Source organism: Lissotriton helveticus, chromosome 11 (assembly GCF_964261635.1).
Source record: "Lissotriton helveticus chromosome 11, aLisHel1.1, whole genome shotgun sequence".
Lineage (NCBI taxonomy): Eukaryota > Metazoa > Chordata > Amphibia > Caudata > Salamandridae > Lissotriton > Lissotriton helveticus.
Window position 1 is genome coordinate 383,773,500 of NC_136072.1, and position 18,530 is coordinate 383,792,029.

An 18,530-nucleotide genomic window follows, 5' to 3' on the forward strand; every position below is an offset into this window, starting at 1 on the left:
CGCGCAGGAGGAAACTCCTATGTATGGTTCTTGGTTTATTCAACGTTGAAGGATACACTGTTCCAAAATATTGTGCATCTAATTTTTGTTTCCATAGAAACCTGATCTGCAAATAAATAAAATAATCTTCTTGACAATAGTATGTCAGACACTGAAGAAGAAAGAGAGACAGCTAGACTAGCAGCTGAACTAATAGCAGCTGATAATACTCTGCTACAAAATGACCCGGATATAATACTCATCCCGGTCAACATAAGGAAATCTATAACTTTAAAACTTATAGAAAATGGACTGACACCAAGAGGTGGTACAGTCATATTCATAATTGAGGCACACGAATATCGGCAGACAGAGGTATTCTATTCATGGATAAACTTTCCAGCAGCAAACGCTGTAACAAAGGACTTCCACTATTACAAAATAGAGGAACCTCCTAATGAGTACACTCCTTTCGAGGAGGTGGAAATACCACTCAAATTCCAAGAGCATCTGCTCTTGTTTAATTGCGCCCTAAAACATAATAATCACATCACCAGGCTCGGTCCACTAGGTAGACCAGGAGCAACGTGGCCGGTCCTAGCCGGATACACACCACATCCAGACATTGAAGAAATGCCTGCACCAGAGCTTTTAGCACAGCTAAAACAATTAATAAAAATACATAGACAATTAGTCCAATATGTAATGCGGACTTCAACAATCCAACCAGCAATTAAAATTCCACAGCTGACCAGTCATCAGGGGAACACAAATAAAATTACACCACAGAACATACAGTCCTGTCTAGGTAAGGTACCCGCAAAACGGGAACAAATTCCTTTCTGGCTAGCACAAAAAATAACTCAAATAGAGGCGGTGTTTCCAGATACCACCCCTGTTGAGAAACATAGGATTCTGACTATCTGTCTTCCAATGGGAATCGCACCACATGTGGAGGACTGTGACACTTGGGGAACAGTCTTTGCTTCCATTTACACAAAAACACATGGTGTACCATCCATGTCAGTAATACCAGATGTGCTAAAACAGATTCAAGATGAATACGGTCCAGAACCCGCCTTAACTCTCGGTATGAAATTACTGAAAGACTTCAAGCAGGTCTCGGCAATATTATTAGCCAACATAAAGGGAGAAGCAGCAAATGTGGCGATTCGCCAGAGGTTAAAAGAGACAAATATAGCAGACCAACCATCTGAAATTGCCAGAATCATAGAAAAATCCTATGAAGAACTAGGAAGAGATAGTTTGGGTGGAATACCAGTGAAACCCCAACTAGTTGAAAGTCCTGAAAAGGTATTTATAAAAAATAATTTAAACAATCAAAAAAAGAGCTGGGATGGAAATAAACAATCCAATCCTAAAGAGAAAAGATTCCAGTCCAGAGGAAGGTCTCCTTGGCAGAGAGAAAGATCTCCCGACCAAGGACGCAAGTCTCCCCAACGGGAGCCCTCTGTGAAAAAATACAACCTTAGAAATAGGGATAATATAAAGAAACCTGATAGATATCAAGATATTGATACACGTCCCTCTCAATCTTTTCAGACTTCCTCGCAGAAATCGGAAAGAAGAGGACGATCAGAACAAAGGAATGAGCACGTCAAGTCCAAAGACAAAGAACCTGCTCATCTGAATAAAAAATTACAATTTCCAAAAAAGAAGGTAGCCAGTATTAAAGTAATCAACAATGCCGAGAATACTGAGGACACAGCTGAAAAACGGAGAATGGGCTCAGACAATGCTAGACAGCGCAGCAGAAGTGAGCATAGCTCGCAAAGTCCTTATGAATCATCTGGAGACAGTGAACACGAATGAATACATTCAGGTGGAAACTGCAGATACCAGAGTTAGCAAACCTCATAAAATATATGAAATAACATTGCGTATAGAGGGGGATAAGACTAGAAAAATAAGGGGACTATTTTGGGATAATTTGTCCAAGGGCTATGACATCCTTCTAGCTGAACAAGACTGGCCTCCAGAGTTTGTCAGGGAGTGCCCACATGGCGAAGAAATAATTATGCCTGCCTTCTCAAACCATATTCCAATTCATAAAAAATATACACTTTCAAGAAAGTGGGCAGTAGCTCAAGCCCCTGCCTTATATAAAAATCATGTGGGATGGGATGAGGACTCTCCTCCTCACAAAATCCAGTTAAAATCACAACCTACTGCCCAGAGGCAGTACCCGATTAAGCAAGAAGCTAAAAAACAGGTAAAAGAGATCCTAGATCAACTTGAATACCAGGGGGTGATTGAAACTTGCACCTCACAAATGAATAACCCTTTGTTTCCTGTCTCCAAGCCAGACAATTCATATTGTCTTGTTTTGGACTACAGACACCTTAACTCATGTTGCAAAACATTTGCAGTACAAAACTCGCACAGTGCTGCACAAATGAATAACATAGTGCGCAAAAAATACAAAACAACCTTAGACATTTCTAATGGTTTCTTTTGTCAAAATATAGCACCAGAGAGCAGATATTTGACGGCGTTCTCAATAAATGGCACGCAAAAGAATTTCTGTCGTTTGCCCCAGGGGTTCAAGAACAGCCCAGGATTATTCTCAGCGAGAGTAACAGAATTACTACAAACATATGATGACGAGGCATTATCTAATGTCGACGACATCTATCTAACAGACGATGACTTGGATACTCACTTGAAAAGAGTGAACACCATAATACTTGGGTTCGCAGCAGAGGGTTACAAATTCAACTTTAAAAAGTCAAGAATTGCCCATCTAACAGTCCTGTTTTTAGGATATGAACTATCAAGTGAAGGCAAAAGCCTGGCTGACAATTTCCTAGAGAAATGTGCTGTAATCCAAGCACCCAGAACACTAAAAAACCTACAATCAATTCTAGGCTTCCTGAATTTCGGAAGAACTTACATTATAAATTATGCAGAGAGAATTAAACCTCTCTATGATCTAATAAAACCAGATTTTAAAAGAATCAATTGGACTCAAAAACACACAGAAATTTTGAGATCTTTACAAACAGATATGTTAGTTAAAACAAAATTACAAACATGTGACAACACACGCAACCTTGTGATTCGAGTCATCCCAGGAAGATGCGAATTCACATACCTGACCTCTAATGAGGGAGAGAAGGTACCAATAGCATACAAATCACATTTGTACACAGAAGCTGAAAAAAGGTTCAGCATTAAGGAAAACATTGTTCATGCGGTTCAAACAGCTGTAGAAAAAGAAAAATACAAAGCAGACGGTAGACAGGTTACAGTCAGAACAGCAGAATCAGCTTTTGAGGCATTAACAACACCATGTAATTTACAGACAACTGCACTAAATCCAGAATGGATACAATGGGTAAATTCTGTTGCTACAGACAAAATAAAATACTATTTTGACCCGGAAATGAAAGAATTAAAATATCTAGAATATGAGAAAGAATACCCTCTGCCAATCGACATTCTGCCTTTACGACAGTACGCCTGTGTAATACATACAGACGGGCATGCTCAACCCTCAGTTTGGGGAGAGCTGGCTTACAAGGCCACATGCGAAATTGTAAAAGAAGTGTGGCGCGGAGGTAAATTAAGACCTCTACTTACAAAAACACACTCAGTGGAAAATAATTCAGAACAACAAACGGAAATAATTTCATTAAAAATGGCGCTAGATAATGCCGATCGCGAATTCCCGACACTTATTGTGTGCGATTCGTATTACTGCGTCAAATCATACAATAACGATTTACAGAAATGGATTCAAAACGGTTATAAAGATGACACAGGTGCAACAATAAAGCAAAAAGTGCTTTGGGAACAAGTAGTTCTTTTACAGAAAGAACTACCAAAAACTCACTTGATACATTCACTGAGTCATCAGCGTGATGGCGTTCACGTTGCAGGGAATTCATTGGCTGAGACAGCCACAGCGGTAGCAACTAAACCGGCTTCCGTAGCTACAAAAAAGCGTACAGAAAAACACATTGACGGTGAAACTGTGCTGGCGGTGAAAACATCATCAAAAGGCGACTGCTCGGCGCTACCGATCAATTATCCACTCAATTATACATACATAATCGATGCAAACTCCGTTCCTTTTGCTCGAATCCCTGGAGTGGGGGATAGAGTGATTCCAAACACGGACAGGAGAGGCTTGTTAATAGCAGACGCACATATGGGTGAGGGTCTCAGACACCTTAAGCTAAAAGATTCTCTGGAAGAATTACAATCAGTGTACTGGTGGCCAGGCATGAGCCTGCATCATCACATTTTGTAAAAAACTGCCCAGACTGCAATAGAGATCGCAGTGGCGAGCGAGGAGGACTATTACCATGGCACTTCACTCCAGAAAAAGAACAACAATAAGAAAGCCCCCATCATGAAAAAAAAGCGTTATATTAACATAAAAAGACTAATTTTCACTTATAATGTAGACCCCAGCGCTCGGCTGACGTCTGGACTGTTATACAAAGATTTGCGAGTCTAGAATGGCATATACGCTAGGAGCATGCTACGTTTTGACTAATGTATTCCCTTTAGCCCTCAAGCTTATGGGGAAGCATGGCCAAATGAGCATAGCATAGCGGGACTCTTCTCACTTCCTTCCTGAGGGATACGGGATGGTGTAAAGAAAAAACCAAGACATAAAGCAATCTATAACGGAAAAGGTATTAGGTTTGGGTACTGGGTGGGTCAAACATCTAATAAGTGCCCAACGTAGTCTAAATAACCTGCCAAGGAATTCTCTGAAAGGGTTCAGTCCGTACGAACTATTGTTCGGGACTAGAATGATAATCCAAGATCTTGATAGTCAGACTTCAGTGGTTAAAGACAAAAGCTTTGATATCAAAGATCGATTGGCTATTTTGCAGGACTTAAATGAAACAAGAAAAGACCTGAGCAACATAAAACTGAAACAACAGCCAACAACCACTGAAGAGAAACCACCTGTCCCAGCAAGGCCTGTCTGGATTCCAAAAGTCGGGGATCTAGTCAGAGAAAAGATCGCGGTAAAGAAGGAATTTGGGCCTTCTTACAGAAAAGCAGTTCCTGTCTTGTCTGTCAACGGGACAAGATCAGTAGTACTACCGCCCCTTGCTGGTAAAAAGGAGAACCGAGTTGTATCCATCGACCTGGTTAAACCACAATCATGTGGCCGATAACAAACAGTAGGCCAAGTGGACTCCCAAGAAATAGCAGAACACCAATGTTTGCTACGAATACAGAGGCTCAAAATGGAAGACTGATCACATTTGGAAAATCTACAGTGAATCAACAAGGACTATGCAACAAAGCAATGGAACTTGAACCTCTTAAAAACCAAATAAAAACTTTTCATCAAGAAATAACAACCTATGATGATGTAACTGCAGACTTTGCTAATGAAACAAAGCAAAATCCAAAAACAATTGGAACAATTGACAGAACAGCATCCGCCTACTTCATCAACTTCGATGATTCATCTGAAGACCTGAGTGAAGCAAAGAAACAGCCATCAACAAAAACTTTTAAAGACAAAGCTAAGGAACTTTTTCAACAGCTGAAAGAAACCTATCTGATCTCTCCATGGATTGAATTTTGGGTGGCCTTCGGTGCATTTATCCTCATTCTTTGGCTCATCCTAGTACTATGTTTGGGACATTTCATTGAAGGGAAATATGCTAAAATGGACACAGCAAGCCAGAAAATCAACTTGGTCCTTAAACCACACACATCTTCACACATCGAGAAAAGAGAACTTTCTTCAGTAAACTTCACAGCCAATCCTATACCAGGCGGTGTAGCATGGGACAAAACTGATTATGAAATCTATGGTCCGGTTGAAATCCTGAAGTATCCACACCAATTCAAGATCTCATTGAGTGACTTTGTAAAACCAAGCTCATTTGCAGATGATTGGGACTTTGAAAGTATCAATGATATGATGTCTGATCTTGTTATGTCTGCTAAATTTACAGAACATGATTATTTGCAGGGTTCGTCTAATTATGATCAGATGTTCTGCTACAACCATTATGGTAACCATTATCTACATAAATCTGCTCAACCTAGAAATGTTTTAAATTATAACCAATGGGAACATTGTGCTACTCCTCCAAAAGATAGCTCGAAAACATTTTATGATAAATATTCATACTTTTCAGGGTTTAACACAAGTAATGCAGAAACATTTTATTTCAAATTGTCAAATAAGACAGGTATGAAGACCATGCTTACAAACACAAAATTGATATATTCCGATTAATTCTTTGAACAAATGAATACATTTGGGTTTGATTTCTGGAACAATAATATTGAAGCAAAAACTGTTTGGGGTACAAGAGATTGGCAAGTACAAGGTATAGAATCATTGTTTAGAGCCTGCATGATCCCAGAACAAATTATATTTTTGAACGACACTATTCAACAAACTACCTGTCTTGGCTTAGCCAAAATCAAAGATTTGAACAAACCGTCTATTCCAAAGCCAACAGTGAACAGTAATAGCTCTATAGATGTTGAGATAGACGTAAACCATATAATAAACCAAAACAGAACACATCCTGAATGGAAAAAATGGTTGATCTGGCCCACAGACACAAATAACTGTCAAGACAGATTCCTGAACAAAGAACAGGGGTTCACATTGACTAGGCCAGACCCTAGATATTCCCAAAGACAACATCCAGGGATAGTAACAACCTACAGCGTGGGCAAGCTCTGCCTTCAATGGCTACAAACGTCCACACTGGCTGAAATTAAGCAACACCTAACTTTACTTACAGAAGGTGCTGACTTGCGTGATTTCATATTGGGACCACGCAAACAGCGTCAAAAACGTTTCATAGCGGCCTCTATATATGCAGCATATAACGAAGTTTGGAAAGTAACTCAAATTGAGACAGCAGAAAAAATACGGGAAATTGACCGTATTAATTTGGAAAAATCACTTTCTGTGGTGGACAATGGGTTAATGACTCTGTCCTCCAGAATATATTCTCTGGACAGCATTGTGTCTTCAGCAATCGATATAATATCGCAAGACTTACTGATGTTACAACACGGTCAGTCCCAATTGCGTTCTATTGTACAGCTTGGCTGGACGTTACAAAATTTGCGTTCTGGCTATGTGCCTTGGCGTTTAATCAACACAACGTCATTATTTAATATTTTTAATCTCACTGATAAACAAATCAGTTTGGCACAGAAGGGTGCTGACTATACAATTCTGACCATTGAAAAACTTGAGAGATTACCATTGACAATGTCAGAACGACCTGTCATTGAATGGATAATACATGGAATAATAAATATTCCGATAACTACTTTCCAGTTTCAATTCTGCCAAAAATATAAACAGGCAGGCCAGTATGAAAGGTTGGGTAAAGGATACATTAAGTCAATATGGAACTTGCCCTATACACACGAATGTGTCAGCAATAAAGGCCAGAAAGTGTTTCTCAGTGGCGATAATTGTGCAAGATCACTGAGCGGTACACTTCTGTGTCAGGGTATTAGTTTGCACGGAGCCTGTGAATGGACTTCAAATAACCTTTCATGTTACCAGCTAGGCACACCTGCAACACGAATAGAACCATTCTTTAGGAGACTCTCGAACGGGAGTTACATTCTAATAGTAGATCGCAGATGTTGTAGTTTGCTGCCCGGAAAACCTTATCTCATAAATGTGACTAGGAAGGTCATGTGCTGTGAACATGTATTGTTCCCCAGCGACTCTGCAGACAGGGAGGCAAGGTTATGGCCCGATTTGAAAATTGCTTCTATTCGAATAGATACTTTAAGCAGAATGAAGACTGTGCTCCTACAGACGCCGACGAGGCTCACGTCATCAAAAGAAACGTATGATCTCCAAGTTGCAAGGACAACAGAAGAGATTCATTCATTGTTATCAACTAATTCCCCCATACATTTTGCAGAAATACTGAACGAAATCTTAAATATTTCTGATACCACTGGTATCTCCAGTGTATTTAAAGCAGTGTTTTCGGGTGCTTTAACTCCATTCAAAGCCATCCTGGGTATTTTTCCAGACTTTGTCCATTCCATTTTTGGCGGACTTCCTCTCCTTTTAGGACTAGTAGCGGGTATTCTATTTTTGATCCTGTTATTTCGCTATGGCAAACCATGTCACAGACAAAACACCTGCGACAAGGGAAGAAATGATCCTAGCCATTGGCTACCGGGACCGGGTAACTAAAATCCTTGGACTATCCCGGCTTAGAGACCTGAACATGACTTGGTTTCTTTCATTTAGACCAATGTGGCAAAGTTGTGTTATGCCTGTAAGATGCTTGCTATGCGGCGAAGAATGCGTGTTGGACACCTGTCTGGCACTACAATCGGATGTGCCAATGGACGCAGATACCTTGTTGGGTCCGGTAACGGCTCATGCATTGTGCTGTCGCCAGCGGCTACCAATCCTGATGATGGCATTCGTGGAGTCTTCACCACTACGATTGAGGGGTAGTGAAGTACAAGATGAAAGCAGCATCGATCAGGTACGACCTTCAGTCAGCTATGCTGATCAAAACATCAATGGAGGCAATCATGCTCAAGCTCATGAATGCATGGTAACAACTTTTTCCGAATTAGTGGAACTTACGCAAGAAGCTGTTGACAGTTTTTTCAACAGTCTAAATGATATGATGTTTTCACCAGAACAGCAGGAATAACTTTGAGCAAATTGGCACTCGGAGTTCCCTACATGCTGAATTTGGCCTTCAACTTTTAAAGAAAAGCGATATGAAAAATTTTCTCATAAATTTTTCAGACTGCAAGAACTTTTCCACCAATTCCAAAATATTTACGATTTTTGGGGCACTTATCTTCTGCTTAAAGTAGACGTTATTCTTAGAGAACTAAATTTCTATTTTTAGGTAGTCACGAGACATTCGCTATCCTCTAGCACTATTATACATAACTTTATGATTGTGATGAAATGGTCTCGCACTTTTTTTCTGTATTTAGAGCCATTTCATGTGTAATTTTCGCGTTTATTGATGCTGAATTTAGAAATATGCGTTATATGTTTAGCATTATTAGACTGCTTGTGCTTATAGTATACGTGACAGTACATGTGATTGTGTTACGTATATTTTATAAAATCCAATTTTCGGAATGCATATAAATGTATTTTGGGGTGGTACGGTATACACAAACGCTACTGATATTCACTATGCCTAGATTTGTAAATATGGACATAGTCTACGTGGAGTGGGTGTGATGTATTCCTATAGGTACTGTTTCGATTCCCCTATTCCTGACCCTGGTTTGGATAATAATTAACTAGCAGCCATCCAACGGTGCAAAAAACCGTTATCTGATTAAGCCACACCACGGCACAGAAGCGCGTTATCTGATTAGGTCATAACGCATGCCATCTAATTAGACAAGCGATATTCCTCCAGCCCCTGATAAGGCATACGGAGTTCTCAAAACAAATCAAACCTACAGCGACCTGGGAAATTCCCATAGCCATTGTTTTGATTTCACCGAGAACTTCAGCAAAAGAATGTGCGAACGAGCCCGTTCATATGACATCCTTATTGACGTATATATGTCCATCCTTACGTCAATCTCGGCACCTTTCAGGTATAAATATTACCGACATTGCCTTAAGCAAACACATGCGGTGGTGACGAGATCGGAGCAGCGAGACGTGCTGAGGAGCCCAGCAGAGAGCGAAGCCCACAGACGCTGCCCCGCCTTCCTGACGCGCTGAGAACGAGACGCTGCCTTTCTCCTGCCGAGAAATCCAGCTCCGGCGCTTCCAAGCAGCCCTCGCAGGCAGCTGGAATATCAAGACCTGGGATAAGAGATACCAGCCCTCCATCATTCTAGATCTCAGGTACAGAACTGAATAACCCCTTGCAGAGAATTCTCGAGTCAGTCCCTTGGCAAAACAAACTTAACTTAAACTGCTACTTATCTACTCCCGCCCACGTATTAGGCTTAGGTCAGGTACATTGGGGTAGGCGTGGTTAGAAGCACCAGTTGAGTACGATTAGTCAAATGTATATATGTATGTATCTATTTTATCCATTTTAAAGTATCATATGGCTCAGAAACCATATCAATGCTTTTACAGTATTATTTTATAATTCTGTCTCTACTGTATGCACTTTACTTAACTACAAGTATTGCAATAATAGCGATTCATTTCTCTTGTATGAGAAAAGAGACTGATCAATAAATAACATCTTTTATTGAACCACGCCTATCTCTTATTTCTCTACAAACTGGTGAAACTAAGAATGCACGTACTGACTGAGTAAAATAAGTTGTCTATTGTTTTCACACGACTCTAGAGATACACTCTTGATTAGGGGAGAGCAAAGTTGTCATGTTCTATGGTTGTCAGAAACTAAATCCCTTCTTGTCTATCCAGGGAGGTTAAAATCCTCCTTGCCTATTCGAGAAAGTTTCTAGTGAACTCTGAGCTAGCTGGCAAACACAAAACTTTAAGTCTAATATCGTCGGTAGAAGACCTAGTTAACCTCTGCCCTAGGTCTATACTATTGAAGATATTATTCCAATGCGCAGAGCCTATTGGGATAATAGGAACTACACTACAACCTTGAAAAGACAAGGATGAATAAGTCTGTATCTGGCATTTAGAGATCGCAATTGAGGACGAAGATCAAGGAATTTTTTCCGACGATCAGCTGTATCTTTAGCCACATCCTGAGAGAAAAATAGGCGTTGACCCTACCAAAAAATTGTTTTTGTGATTTGACTGCAGAAAGATCTGTATATTGGAAGAAAAACATGATGACTCCTTGAGGTTTTGCAGAGATCTTATGTCCAAGTCTATGATCCCTTTGGATATTGAGAGGAGATGTAGTAGGTAAGTCCAAGAGCTTAGGCAAAATTGTTTGAAAAAAGACGGTTGGGTTGGAGCCCTCTACATTCTCAACAAGACCATTAATTCAGAGGGTATTCCTGTGATTTCAGTTTTCTAAATCCTCCAACTGCTACTTAAGTAGGGATATCTCAGACTTGAGAAAGGTGATGCGAGAGCACGAGACCTGCAGCGATTCCGTTCTCTGTTCCACAACAAGCATAAGCAAATCCAATGAAGACCATCTGTCATCCAAATGCTGCAAAGTTTTATTGGTTTCTTCAATGAAAGGTTTCAGAGCATGAATTACCTCCAGGATTTTATCCATGGAGGCCGAGGATGAGTTCACTGGAGACGGAGGGTCTTTTTTTTTAGTTCGCTTGGTGGAGATTGCTGGTAGTTTACTTGACAAATGTGATTTTGGAATGGTACTTGACGCCTAATCAGGTATCTGAGGCGAAATGTCCTCCATTTTGTTAAGAGGAGAGTCAGAGTCTGACTGTGTGATAAGTTTGGAGGAAGTAGTAAGCTTAAGATTTCTTAGTCTTCCCATAGAAAAACAGAGGGAACATTATAAGCAATATTTGATTTTAAAAAATCCAAAGAGCAGTAAAATAGAGACTCAGTTCTATAAAGGGTTCGCAGGGTCTACCTTCTTAGTCAGCCTGAAACCCCATGAATAGTGACAAAAAGTGACATAATGAGGATACCTAAGCTCTTCTTGAGTAGTGAGGGGGATCAAGCCAAAAAAAGAAGGAAATACGAAAAAAGTTGAAGAAAAAAGTCAGTTATTATTCAGGTGATATTCAGATGATGTGGAGTAAAAAGAAGGAATCACAAAATGGCGGCCGTAAATAAATAAAATAAATGATAATTTCTTGGAGTAGCAGGAAAAACTTCAGGAAATTAAAATAAAAGAAAAGTCACTTGCCCATATTAAAAACCAGCCATTAATCATTTTCAGGACGTGAGGGAAGAGCGCACTTGAGTAGAATCTTCAGCACGATGCACAGAGTTCAGGGTTCAAAATCACAGCCGTTACACATGAGAAAAACGGCATGTCACGCCGAAAATGGGGAAAAATAGGAAAAGTCCGCACCTGAAGATACCAGAGGCTTCCCAGCAACAAGGTCACGTCAGGCGCTCATTTCTCCGCTCCGAAAAGAGGTGTTCTCCTCACACAATGGAGCCATTAGAAAACCCTCAGCGCGGAGCCCCGTAGTCACGCCGCCATCCTGCCCAGCGCCGAAAGCACGCCACGTCTATTTTCCCAGTTCCAATAGCATATGTTGTATAGCCTCATGCCTGGTAGATATTTTGCCATTGTACAGCACTGTCTGTCTTCGTATGTTGAGAAGTCTCCATACTACCCTGACATTATTTTCCCAGGCCACATACAAGAGGGGAGCCACAGCTGCGGGGACTGCAATTTTATGCCTCTACTTTCCTTGGGCCTGTTCAACTATGGCTCTGCAAAATGGGGCCAAGTACAACATTTGCAACACTTGACTTTCAATGTTAGTCACAGGCTTTCCAGGGAGTTTTTTATGTAGTTACTTTGGCTCAGCACTACTAGCAACAGTGCAAAAAGATAATTTCACAGACCTATCCTGCTCTCTTGATATAAGAGTATTTTATTACACAGAAAGCAAAATACTGCACTCTACAATAATGTTGAAATACCCAACTCGTGAGTTTTAGTCTTATATGCTTCAAAGTGGAATGCCCCCTCCTCTATGTACTCAACCCACACTCCTTCCTCCCACTGTATTTGTATCAGGGTTCTCAGGGTTACTGTGAAAATAGTTTCTAGTGTAGGTGCAGAGCTGAACATACAGTCATAAGGGATCTGTTTCACTTTCTAACGTGTTTTGATGATACGGCTCTTGGGCTGCATTGAACCTTCCCACAGTGGTGGTTGCACCATTGATAGTTGAGGCAATCCCATGTGGCAGTCCTACTGGAGGTGAGCAGCTACTGGCTGAAGAACTAGTCTAGGAAGGGTTGATAAATGAGCAATTTCTTCTAGCGTAGGTCCCCTCTGGGATCTTGCTATTCCTTGGCACGAGCCTTCTTCAACAATTCAGCAGGTCTGGTCCTGTCATACCTGTAGGTTTTGGATCTGTCATGCCAGGGTCTCCCGGAGTGGAGGTAGTTCATAGTCCCCTTCTCCTGGTGCAGAGCTATAGTGTCACACTTCCAGGTGATGTCCTGGGTCCAGATTGAAGTATACCTATCGGCCACTGAAGTAATCTGTGTCACGACTGCCATGTGCTATGTTTGGCACAACGTGCCACAAGATGACACACTCGGAACTTCGGATTTGGACCTGCTCCCAGGAACATCTGGGTAGTGCCAAGTTCTCTACTAGGAGTGGGGCACCCTGGTGGGCACCTTTGTATTGAGGTCTTTACTACTTTTGGGTGGTCAGGACTGCAAAGCATGAATTCGCAGGGCCGTGGTCACTATCCCCATACACTGGAACACATTGGGTGCCACAGACAGATATCTACCATTTCTTCAGCCAGGCTAGACATTCAAGCACACATGCTCCTGTGACTTGGCAGCAACAACAGAGATTGTACATAGAGACATCCCCACTCAGTTTAGCAGTACTGGAGTCACTCCAAATAAGCTGCTCCAATCAGTTGGCTTAACTGTGTCAATTTTTGAGCTTGTGAATCTCTTTAAGAACGTCTTCTGCACCAGGATAAATTGCTTCTGTACCTACAATGATCCACTCACCCTGCAGGGTAGGTGTTTTCCTTCCCTTCATGCTCAGACAGGGCTTCTTGGGTCCCAGGACAAGGCAGCACTTCTTCCTTTAGTTCGGACTCCAGGTGATCGTCCTTCACCTTTGGGAAGTTTGCTGTTAGGCAATTACCTTTCTTGGCTGCACAGTATCTTCTGAGCACTTTACTCAGTTGGAGAGAATTTGGAACTGAAACAGCAAGTGGGCCCGATGTCCACATGTTCAGTTGGCAGACAAAGCATTTGAATTGTCAGTCTGCCTTTTTCAGAACAAGTTTTAGTTGGTTCCATATTCATGTGTTCTTCACAGGCTGCTCTCTAGACTCAACCTTTGTCTTGAGTGAAACTCCACACAGCAGAGCTGTGCCACACAGGAACATCCATGATAGAGTCTAAAAGGGATGTGAGCAGTCTGCACATTGACTTAAAACAGCTACATCTGTCAATGATAAGGAAGAGAGACAAAGGGCTGCTCCCCTTAAAAGGATTTTTCACAAGAGATACTGCAGTCCCACACTTCACCACTGCCATACATCAAATGGCAGTTCTGGGGAGAGTAAAGAAGCCCTCTGTATCATAAAGGACCTAATTGCATTTATAAAGCGAGGCCTGCCCCCTCTTTTCCCAATTCTTTGTCTGGGTTAACTCCATCCAATCTCAGTAATGTCTGCAGTTTAACTGTCTGGGAGAGAAATCTCTCCTTCATCTTGTGCACATTACTAGGCTAAGGGCTTCCAAAATAGCATACACAGTTCTGTGCTGATCGGTTCACTCATACACACACGTACTGCACACCATTCCACTAGCATAAATGGACATGCTCAAGTGCACAGGATATTGGCGCTAGGATTCTGGGTTCACTGTGAGAAATGGAACTTTGGGGAAGAGCCAGTAGGCTCCCTTACACACTATACAGGTACAAAGGCCTGGTCACATTATAATCAATACAAATTATTGCATGCTTCAACCACCATGCTACATTTGTGAAACTCATTACAGGGACAATAGTCCAGTTGTCACTATGAGGCGTTCATTTGGTAGACAAGTCCAGAAATCCTTTTGTGCCAAGAACAGCTCTCGACAACTGCACACACTCTGGATTTAAGATGTCATGAGTGATGTCATTAGTGATGTCACTGGCCATGTTATGAGTGATGTAATATGTGAGTTCCTAAGCAGTGCATTGCAGAGGCATAAGTTATAGTTAGCGCAGGTAACCATGACGGCTGATTTTCACTGGTTTTGTATGAGTGATATCTGAGCCAACTATAACGTTCGTGTAACCTGTGTTTTTTCCAGTGAATTTTGAAGTTATTTTTGCTTCTAGACCCTAACTATAACATCCCTGTAACATTTATTTTTTAGTAAATTTCAAAGGTTTTTTAAATTTGATTTCCTAACTGGAACCTGAAACCTTTCAGAGTGGATGTATGAGTGGTTATGTGGATCTGTGAGTGGGTGTGAGTAGCTGTGTGGGTGTCTGAGTGAGTTTATGTGTGAGTGGCTGTATGGATCTGTGTGTGGGAATGTGAGTTGCTGTGTGAGTGGGTTTGTGATAGGCTATATGGGTCTGTGAGTGGGTGTGTGAGTGGCTGTATGGGTCAGTACAGTAGGTAGAGAAAGTAGACGGGCCTCCTACAAGCTCTCAACAATACCGCTATGTGGGACCTACTGGTGATAACTAGAGTTTTTTTTGTCTCCCAATGATCCTCAGCATCCAAGCGCACTACATTTCCCAATGAGTAGTGCACCAGGAGGCACTTTTACAGAGTGGTGGGCAAAGAAGGCAGGGCCTGTGACATGCTCTCAGCAATCCTACTATGTATGACTCCCTGGTGGCAACAGGAGGGGGTCTTAGCTCCCAAAGATTGTCAGCATCCAAGGGGTCTTTATCCCCCAAGGAGTAGTGCGCTAGGAGGCAGGTTTGCAGAATGGTTGAGAAAGGGGGCGGAGCCTCCAATAATCTTTCAGAAAACCCGCTGTGTGGGACTTACTGGTGGCAACAGAAGAGGTTCTGGGCTCCTAAAGACTTAGTCCTCCAACGAGTAGTGTGTCAGGCAGCACATTTGCAGAGTGGTTGAAAAGGAGGTGGGTCTCTGACAAGCTCTCAGCAATCCTACTGTGTGGTACTTACTGGTGGTAACAGGAGGGGTTATTGGCCCCCAACGATCCTCAGCATTCAAGGGGATACCATCCCCAACAAGTAGTGCACCAGGAGGTGCATTTGCAGAGTGGTGCACAAAGGGGGCAGTGCCACCTACAAGCTCTCAGTAATCCTGCTGTGTATGACTTACTGGTGGTAACAGGAGGGGTTCTTGCCTGCAAATATCCTCAACATCCAAGGGGAATTTATCCCCCAAGGAGTAGTGTGCCAGGAGGCAGGTTTGCAGTTTGGTTGAGAAAAGGGGCAGAGCCTCTAACGAGCTCTCAGCAATCCTGCTGTGTGGGACTTACTAGTGGTAATCGAAGACTGTATGGGGCCCCAATGACCCTAAGAAACTAATGGGACTTCATCCCCCAATGAGTAGTGCACCAGGAGGCTTGTTTGCACAGTGGTTGAGAAAGGGGGCAGGGCCTTTGATGAGCTGCAGCAGGATTTCCGGTTCTACAAGGGATCCACACTGGGTAATGCTGAGCACCAAAGGGATCCGCAGATACCTGCACATTAGGAAAAAATCATAAGGCAATTTATTGCCCTTTATGGGTTTCTCTAGGCTTGAGCTGTAAATTCCGTTCCGCTCGCAGAATTTGTGGATTTTGGGTAATTTGGTGTCCCGCGGAGAATGCGAAATTGCCAAAAAGTCTGCGATTCGCGGCTTCGTGGAATTTTTTGCTTGTTCGCACTTTCAAAATGTGTGTTTGCGAGATATTTCTCCCTGAGCACTCAAACAGCGTTCGCGAACAGGAAAAAAGCATTGCGAGCGGGCGGAACAGGCAATTCCGCGTGTTCGGGGGATTTTTGCCTGCTCGTGGAGATTTTTTACCGTTTCGCTGAGCTATACGCAAATTTGGCCCACCCCCTCAAACAAACCCATGGGGTAATGGTTGCACTCGCCTGACCCCTTTTTCACTTTGCACTGACATTTTTAGGCCACAGGTACCCCTTCTTCCATGGCGTTTTTTTTAATGGGGAGGTGGGTTCATGGCCCCCCTTTCCGAGACACTTCAGGCCCCAGCGTTCCCATTCCCTTGGGCCAAATGATATTTTAAAGAGGAAGTGAACATTTGGCTTTCCTCCCCAAGCCAGAAAGGGTCCCCAAGCCAATATTGATCTCTGGGGCCCTATCCTCTGGGGCCAAAACAAATATATTAAGGGGAACGGGTGCACAGCCCCCTCTTCTCGGGCCCTAAAATGCTTCAGGAACCCATCCCCGGGACCAAATTCCAATAAAAAGAAGAGGCAGCACACATCCCCCCTTTCCGAACTTTATTTAGAATCAGGAACCCAAACCCCCCGGGGGCGTGTGTTATTGCAAAGAGGGGGGGAGGCCCCGGGGTATTTCTAAACATCTGCAGACAATTTTGGTATACAGCTAAGTACCAAACAGGCTTTTGTTTTGGGTACTTTTTCCAAGCTCCCCATTACCACAAGGGTAAATATTATTAGAAATGTCATAATTATTAATTCATTTTTCAGGGTAATGTAATGAGGACAGTTTCAGGGTTCAAGGGTTTTAAAGGAGGGTTTATAGTTTAGGGTGGGTAGTAAGATGGTAAGGGTTTTTAGAGATTAGTAATATGTAATGTTGCAAGGTAGAAGAGGGATTTCAGGGTTAAAAAACAGATAAGGTTAGTACGATTTTTTTAGAATAAAGGACTGGCTAGAGTTATGGCATAGAAATGGTTTTTAGGGTTCATTGATGGGTAAGGGTATGGAGATAGCAGGAGATTTTTTGGGTTCTGTGGTGGTTAAGGGTACATGATAGTAATTGTTTTTTAAGGTTCAGGGATGGGTAAGGGTACAATGCAGTATGGCTATTAATGTTTTAAAGGTTTATGGGAAGGGAAGAGGTTTATAGCAATAAGGTTAGTAAGGAATTTTTCGGGCTCAATGATGGGTAAGGTTACGGAGCGAAAAAAAGGGGGGTTAGGGTGGAACAAACCAAAATTAAATTATAAATATAGTAAATATTATAAATATCATCTCAAGTTGCTATAACTCGTGCACAGAATTACCTATAATTAGCAGGCCCGTCATGCACAGTGTTGTCATCAATGACGTAATTCAGATGTTGTATTGATGGAATCAACAATGTCATAGAATATGTCATGAGTGATGTAAAATGTGAAGCAATTAGCAGTGCATGGCCAGTACACAAGTTGTAGTTAATTTGGGACACATTATACTTGCTTGAGATAACTACAACTGGTGAATTTCAGTGGTTTTGTTTAAAAGGGTATGTTTCAGCTAACATTTTCACCTGACTATAAACATCCCTTTAGCCTTTGTTTTTATTCAGTACATTTCTAAGTTTTTTTTAATGCATAAAAGATATTATTACTGCACCTAACTTTCATGTCACGTCAACCGTAGTTTTTTCAATGAATATCTAGTTTTTATTTTTAACATAAAGTAAATTTTTATTACCAAAACCTCATGCCAACCCCACAGAACCTTTGACTGTGTGCAGCATGAGGTTGGATGCAGGGTCTGCCCTGCGGCCAGGCCCTGCATCCAACCCCCCCATGGCCTGTAACCACCTCCCCTTCATAGACTGTGGCCAGGACCTGAGACCAACCATCTGCAGAACACCTACACAGTGCTGCACGCAGCCTTTGGTACAGGCCTCTCCTTTCTCATCTCTCACATAGGCGACGGGAGAGTGTAGTAAGGTGTGAAGATGGACTGGCCTTTTAATTTTAATTTCATGATCCCAATATAGTCTTGCAGATGCTTCCTGCAAACTCACAACATTTCTTTAAAAATAATTTACAGTTTGCTTTATCAAACTACTAATGC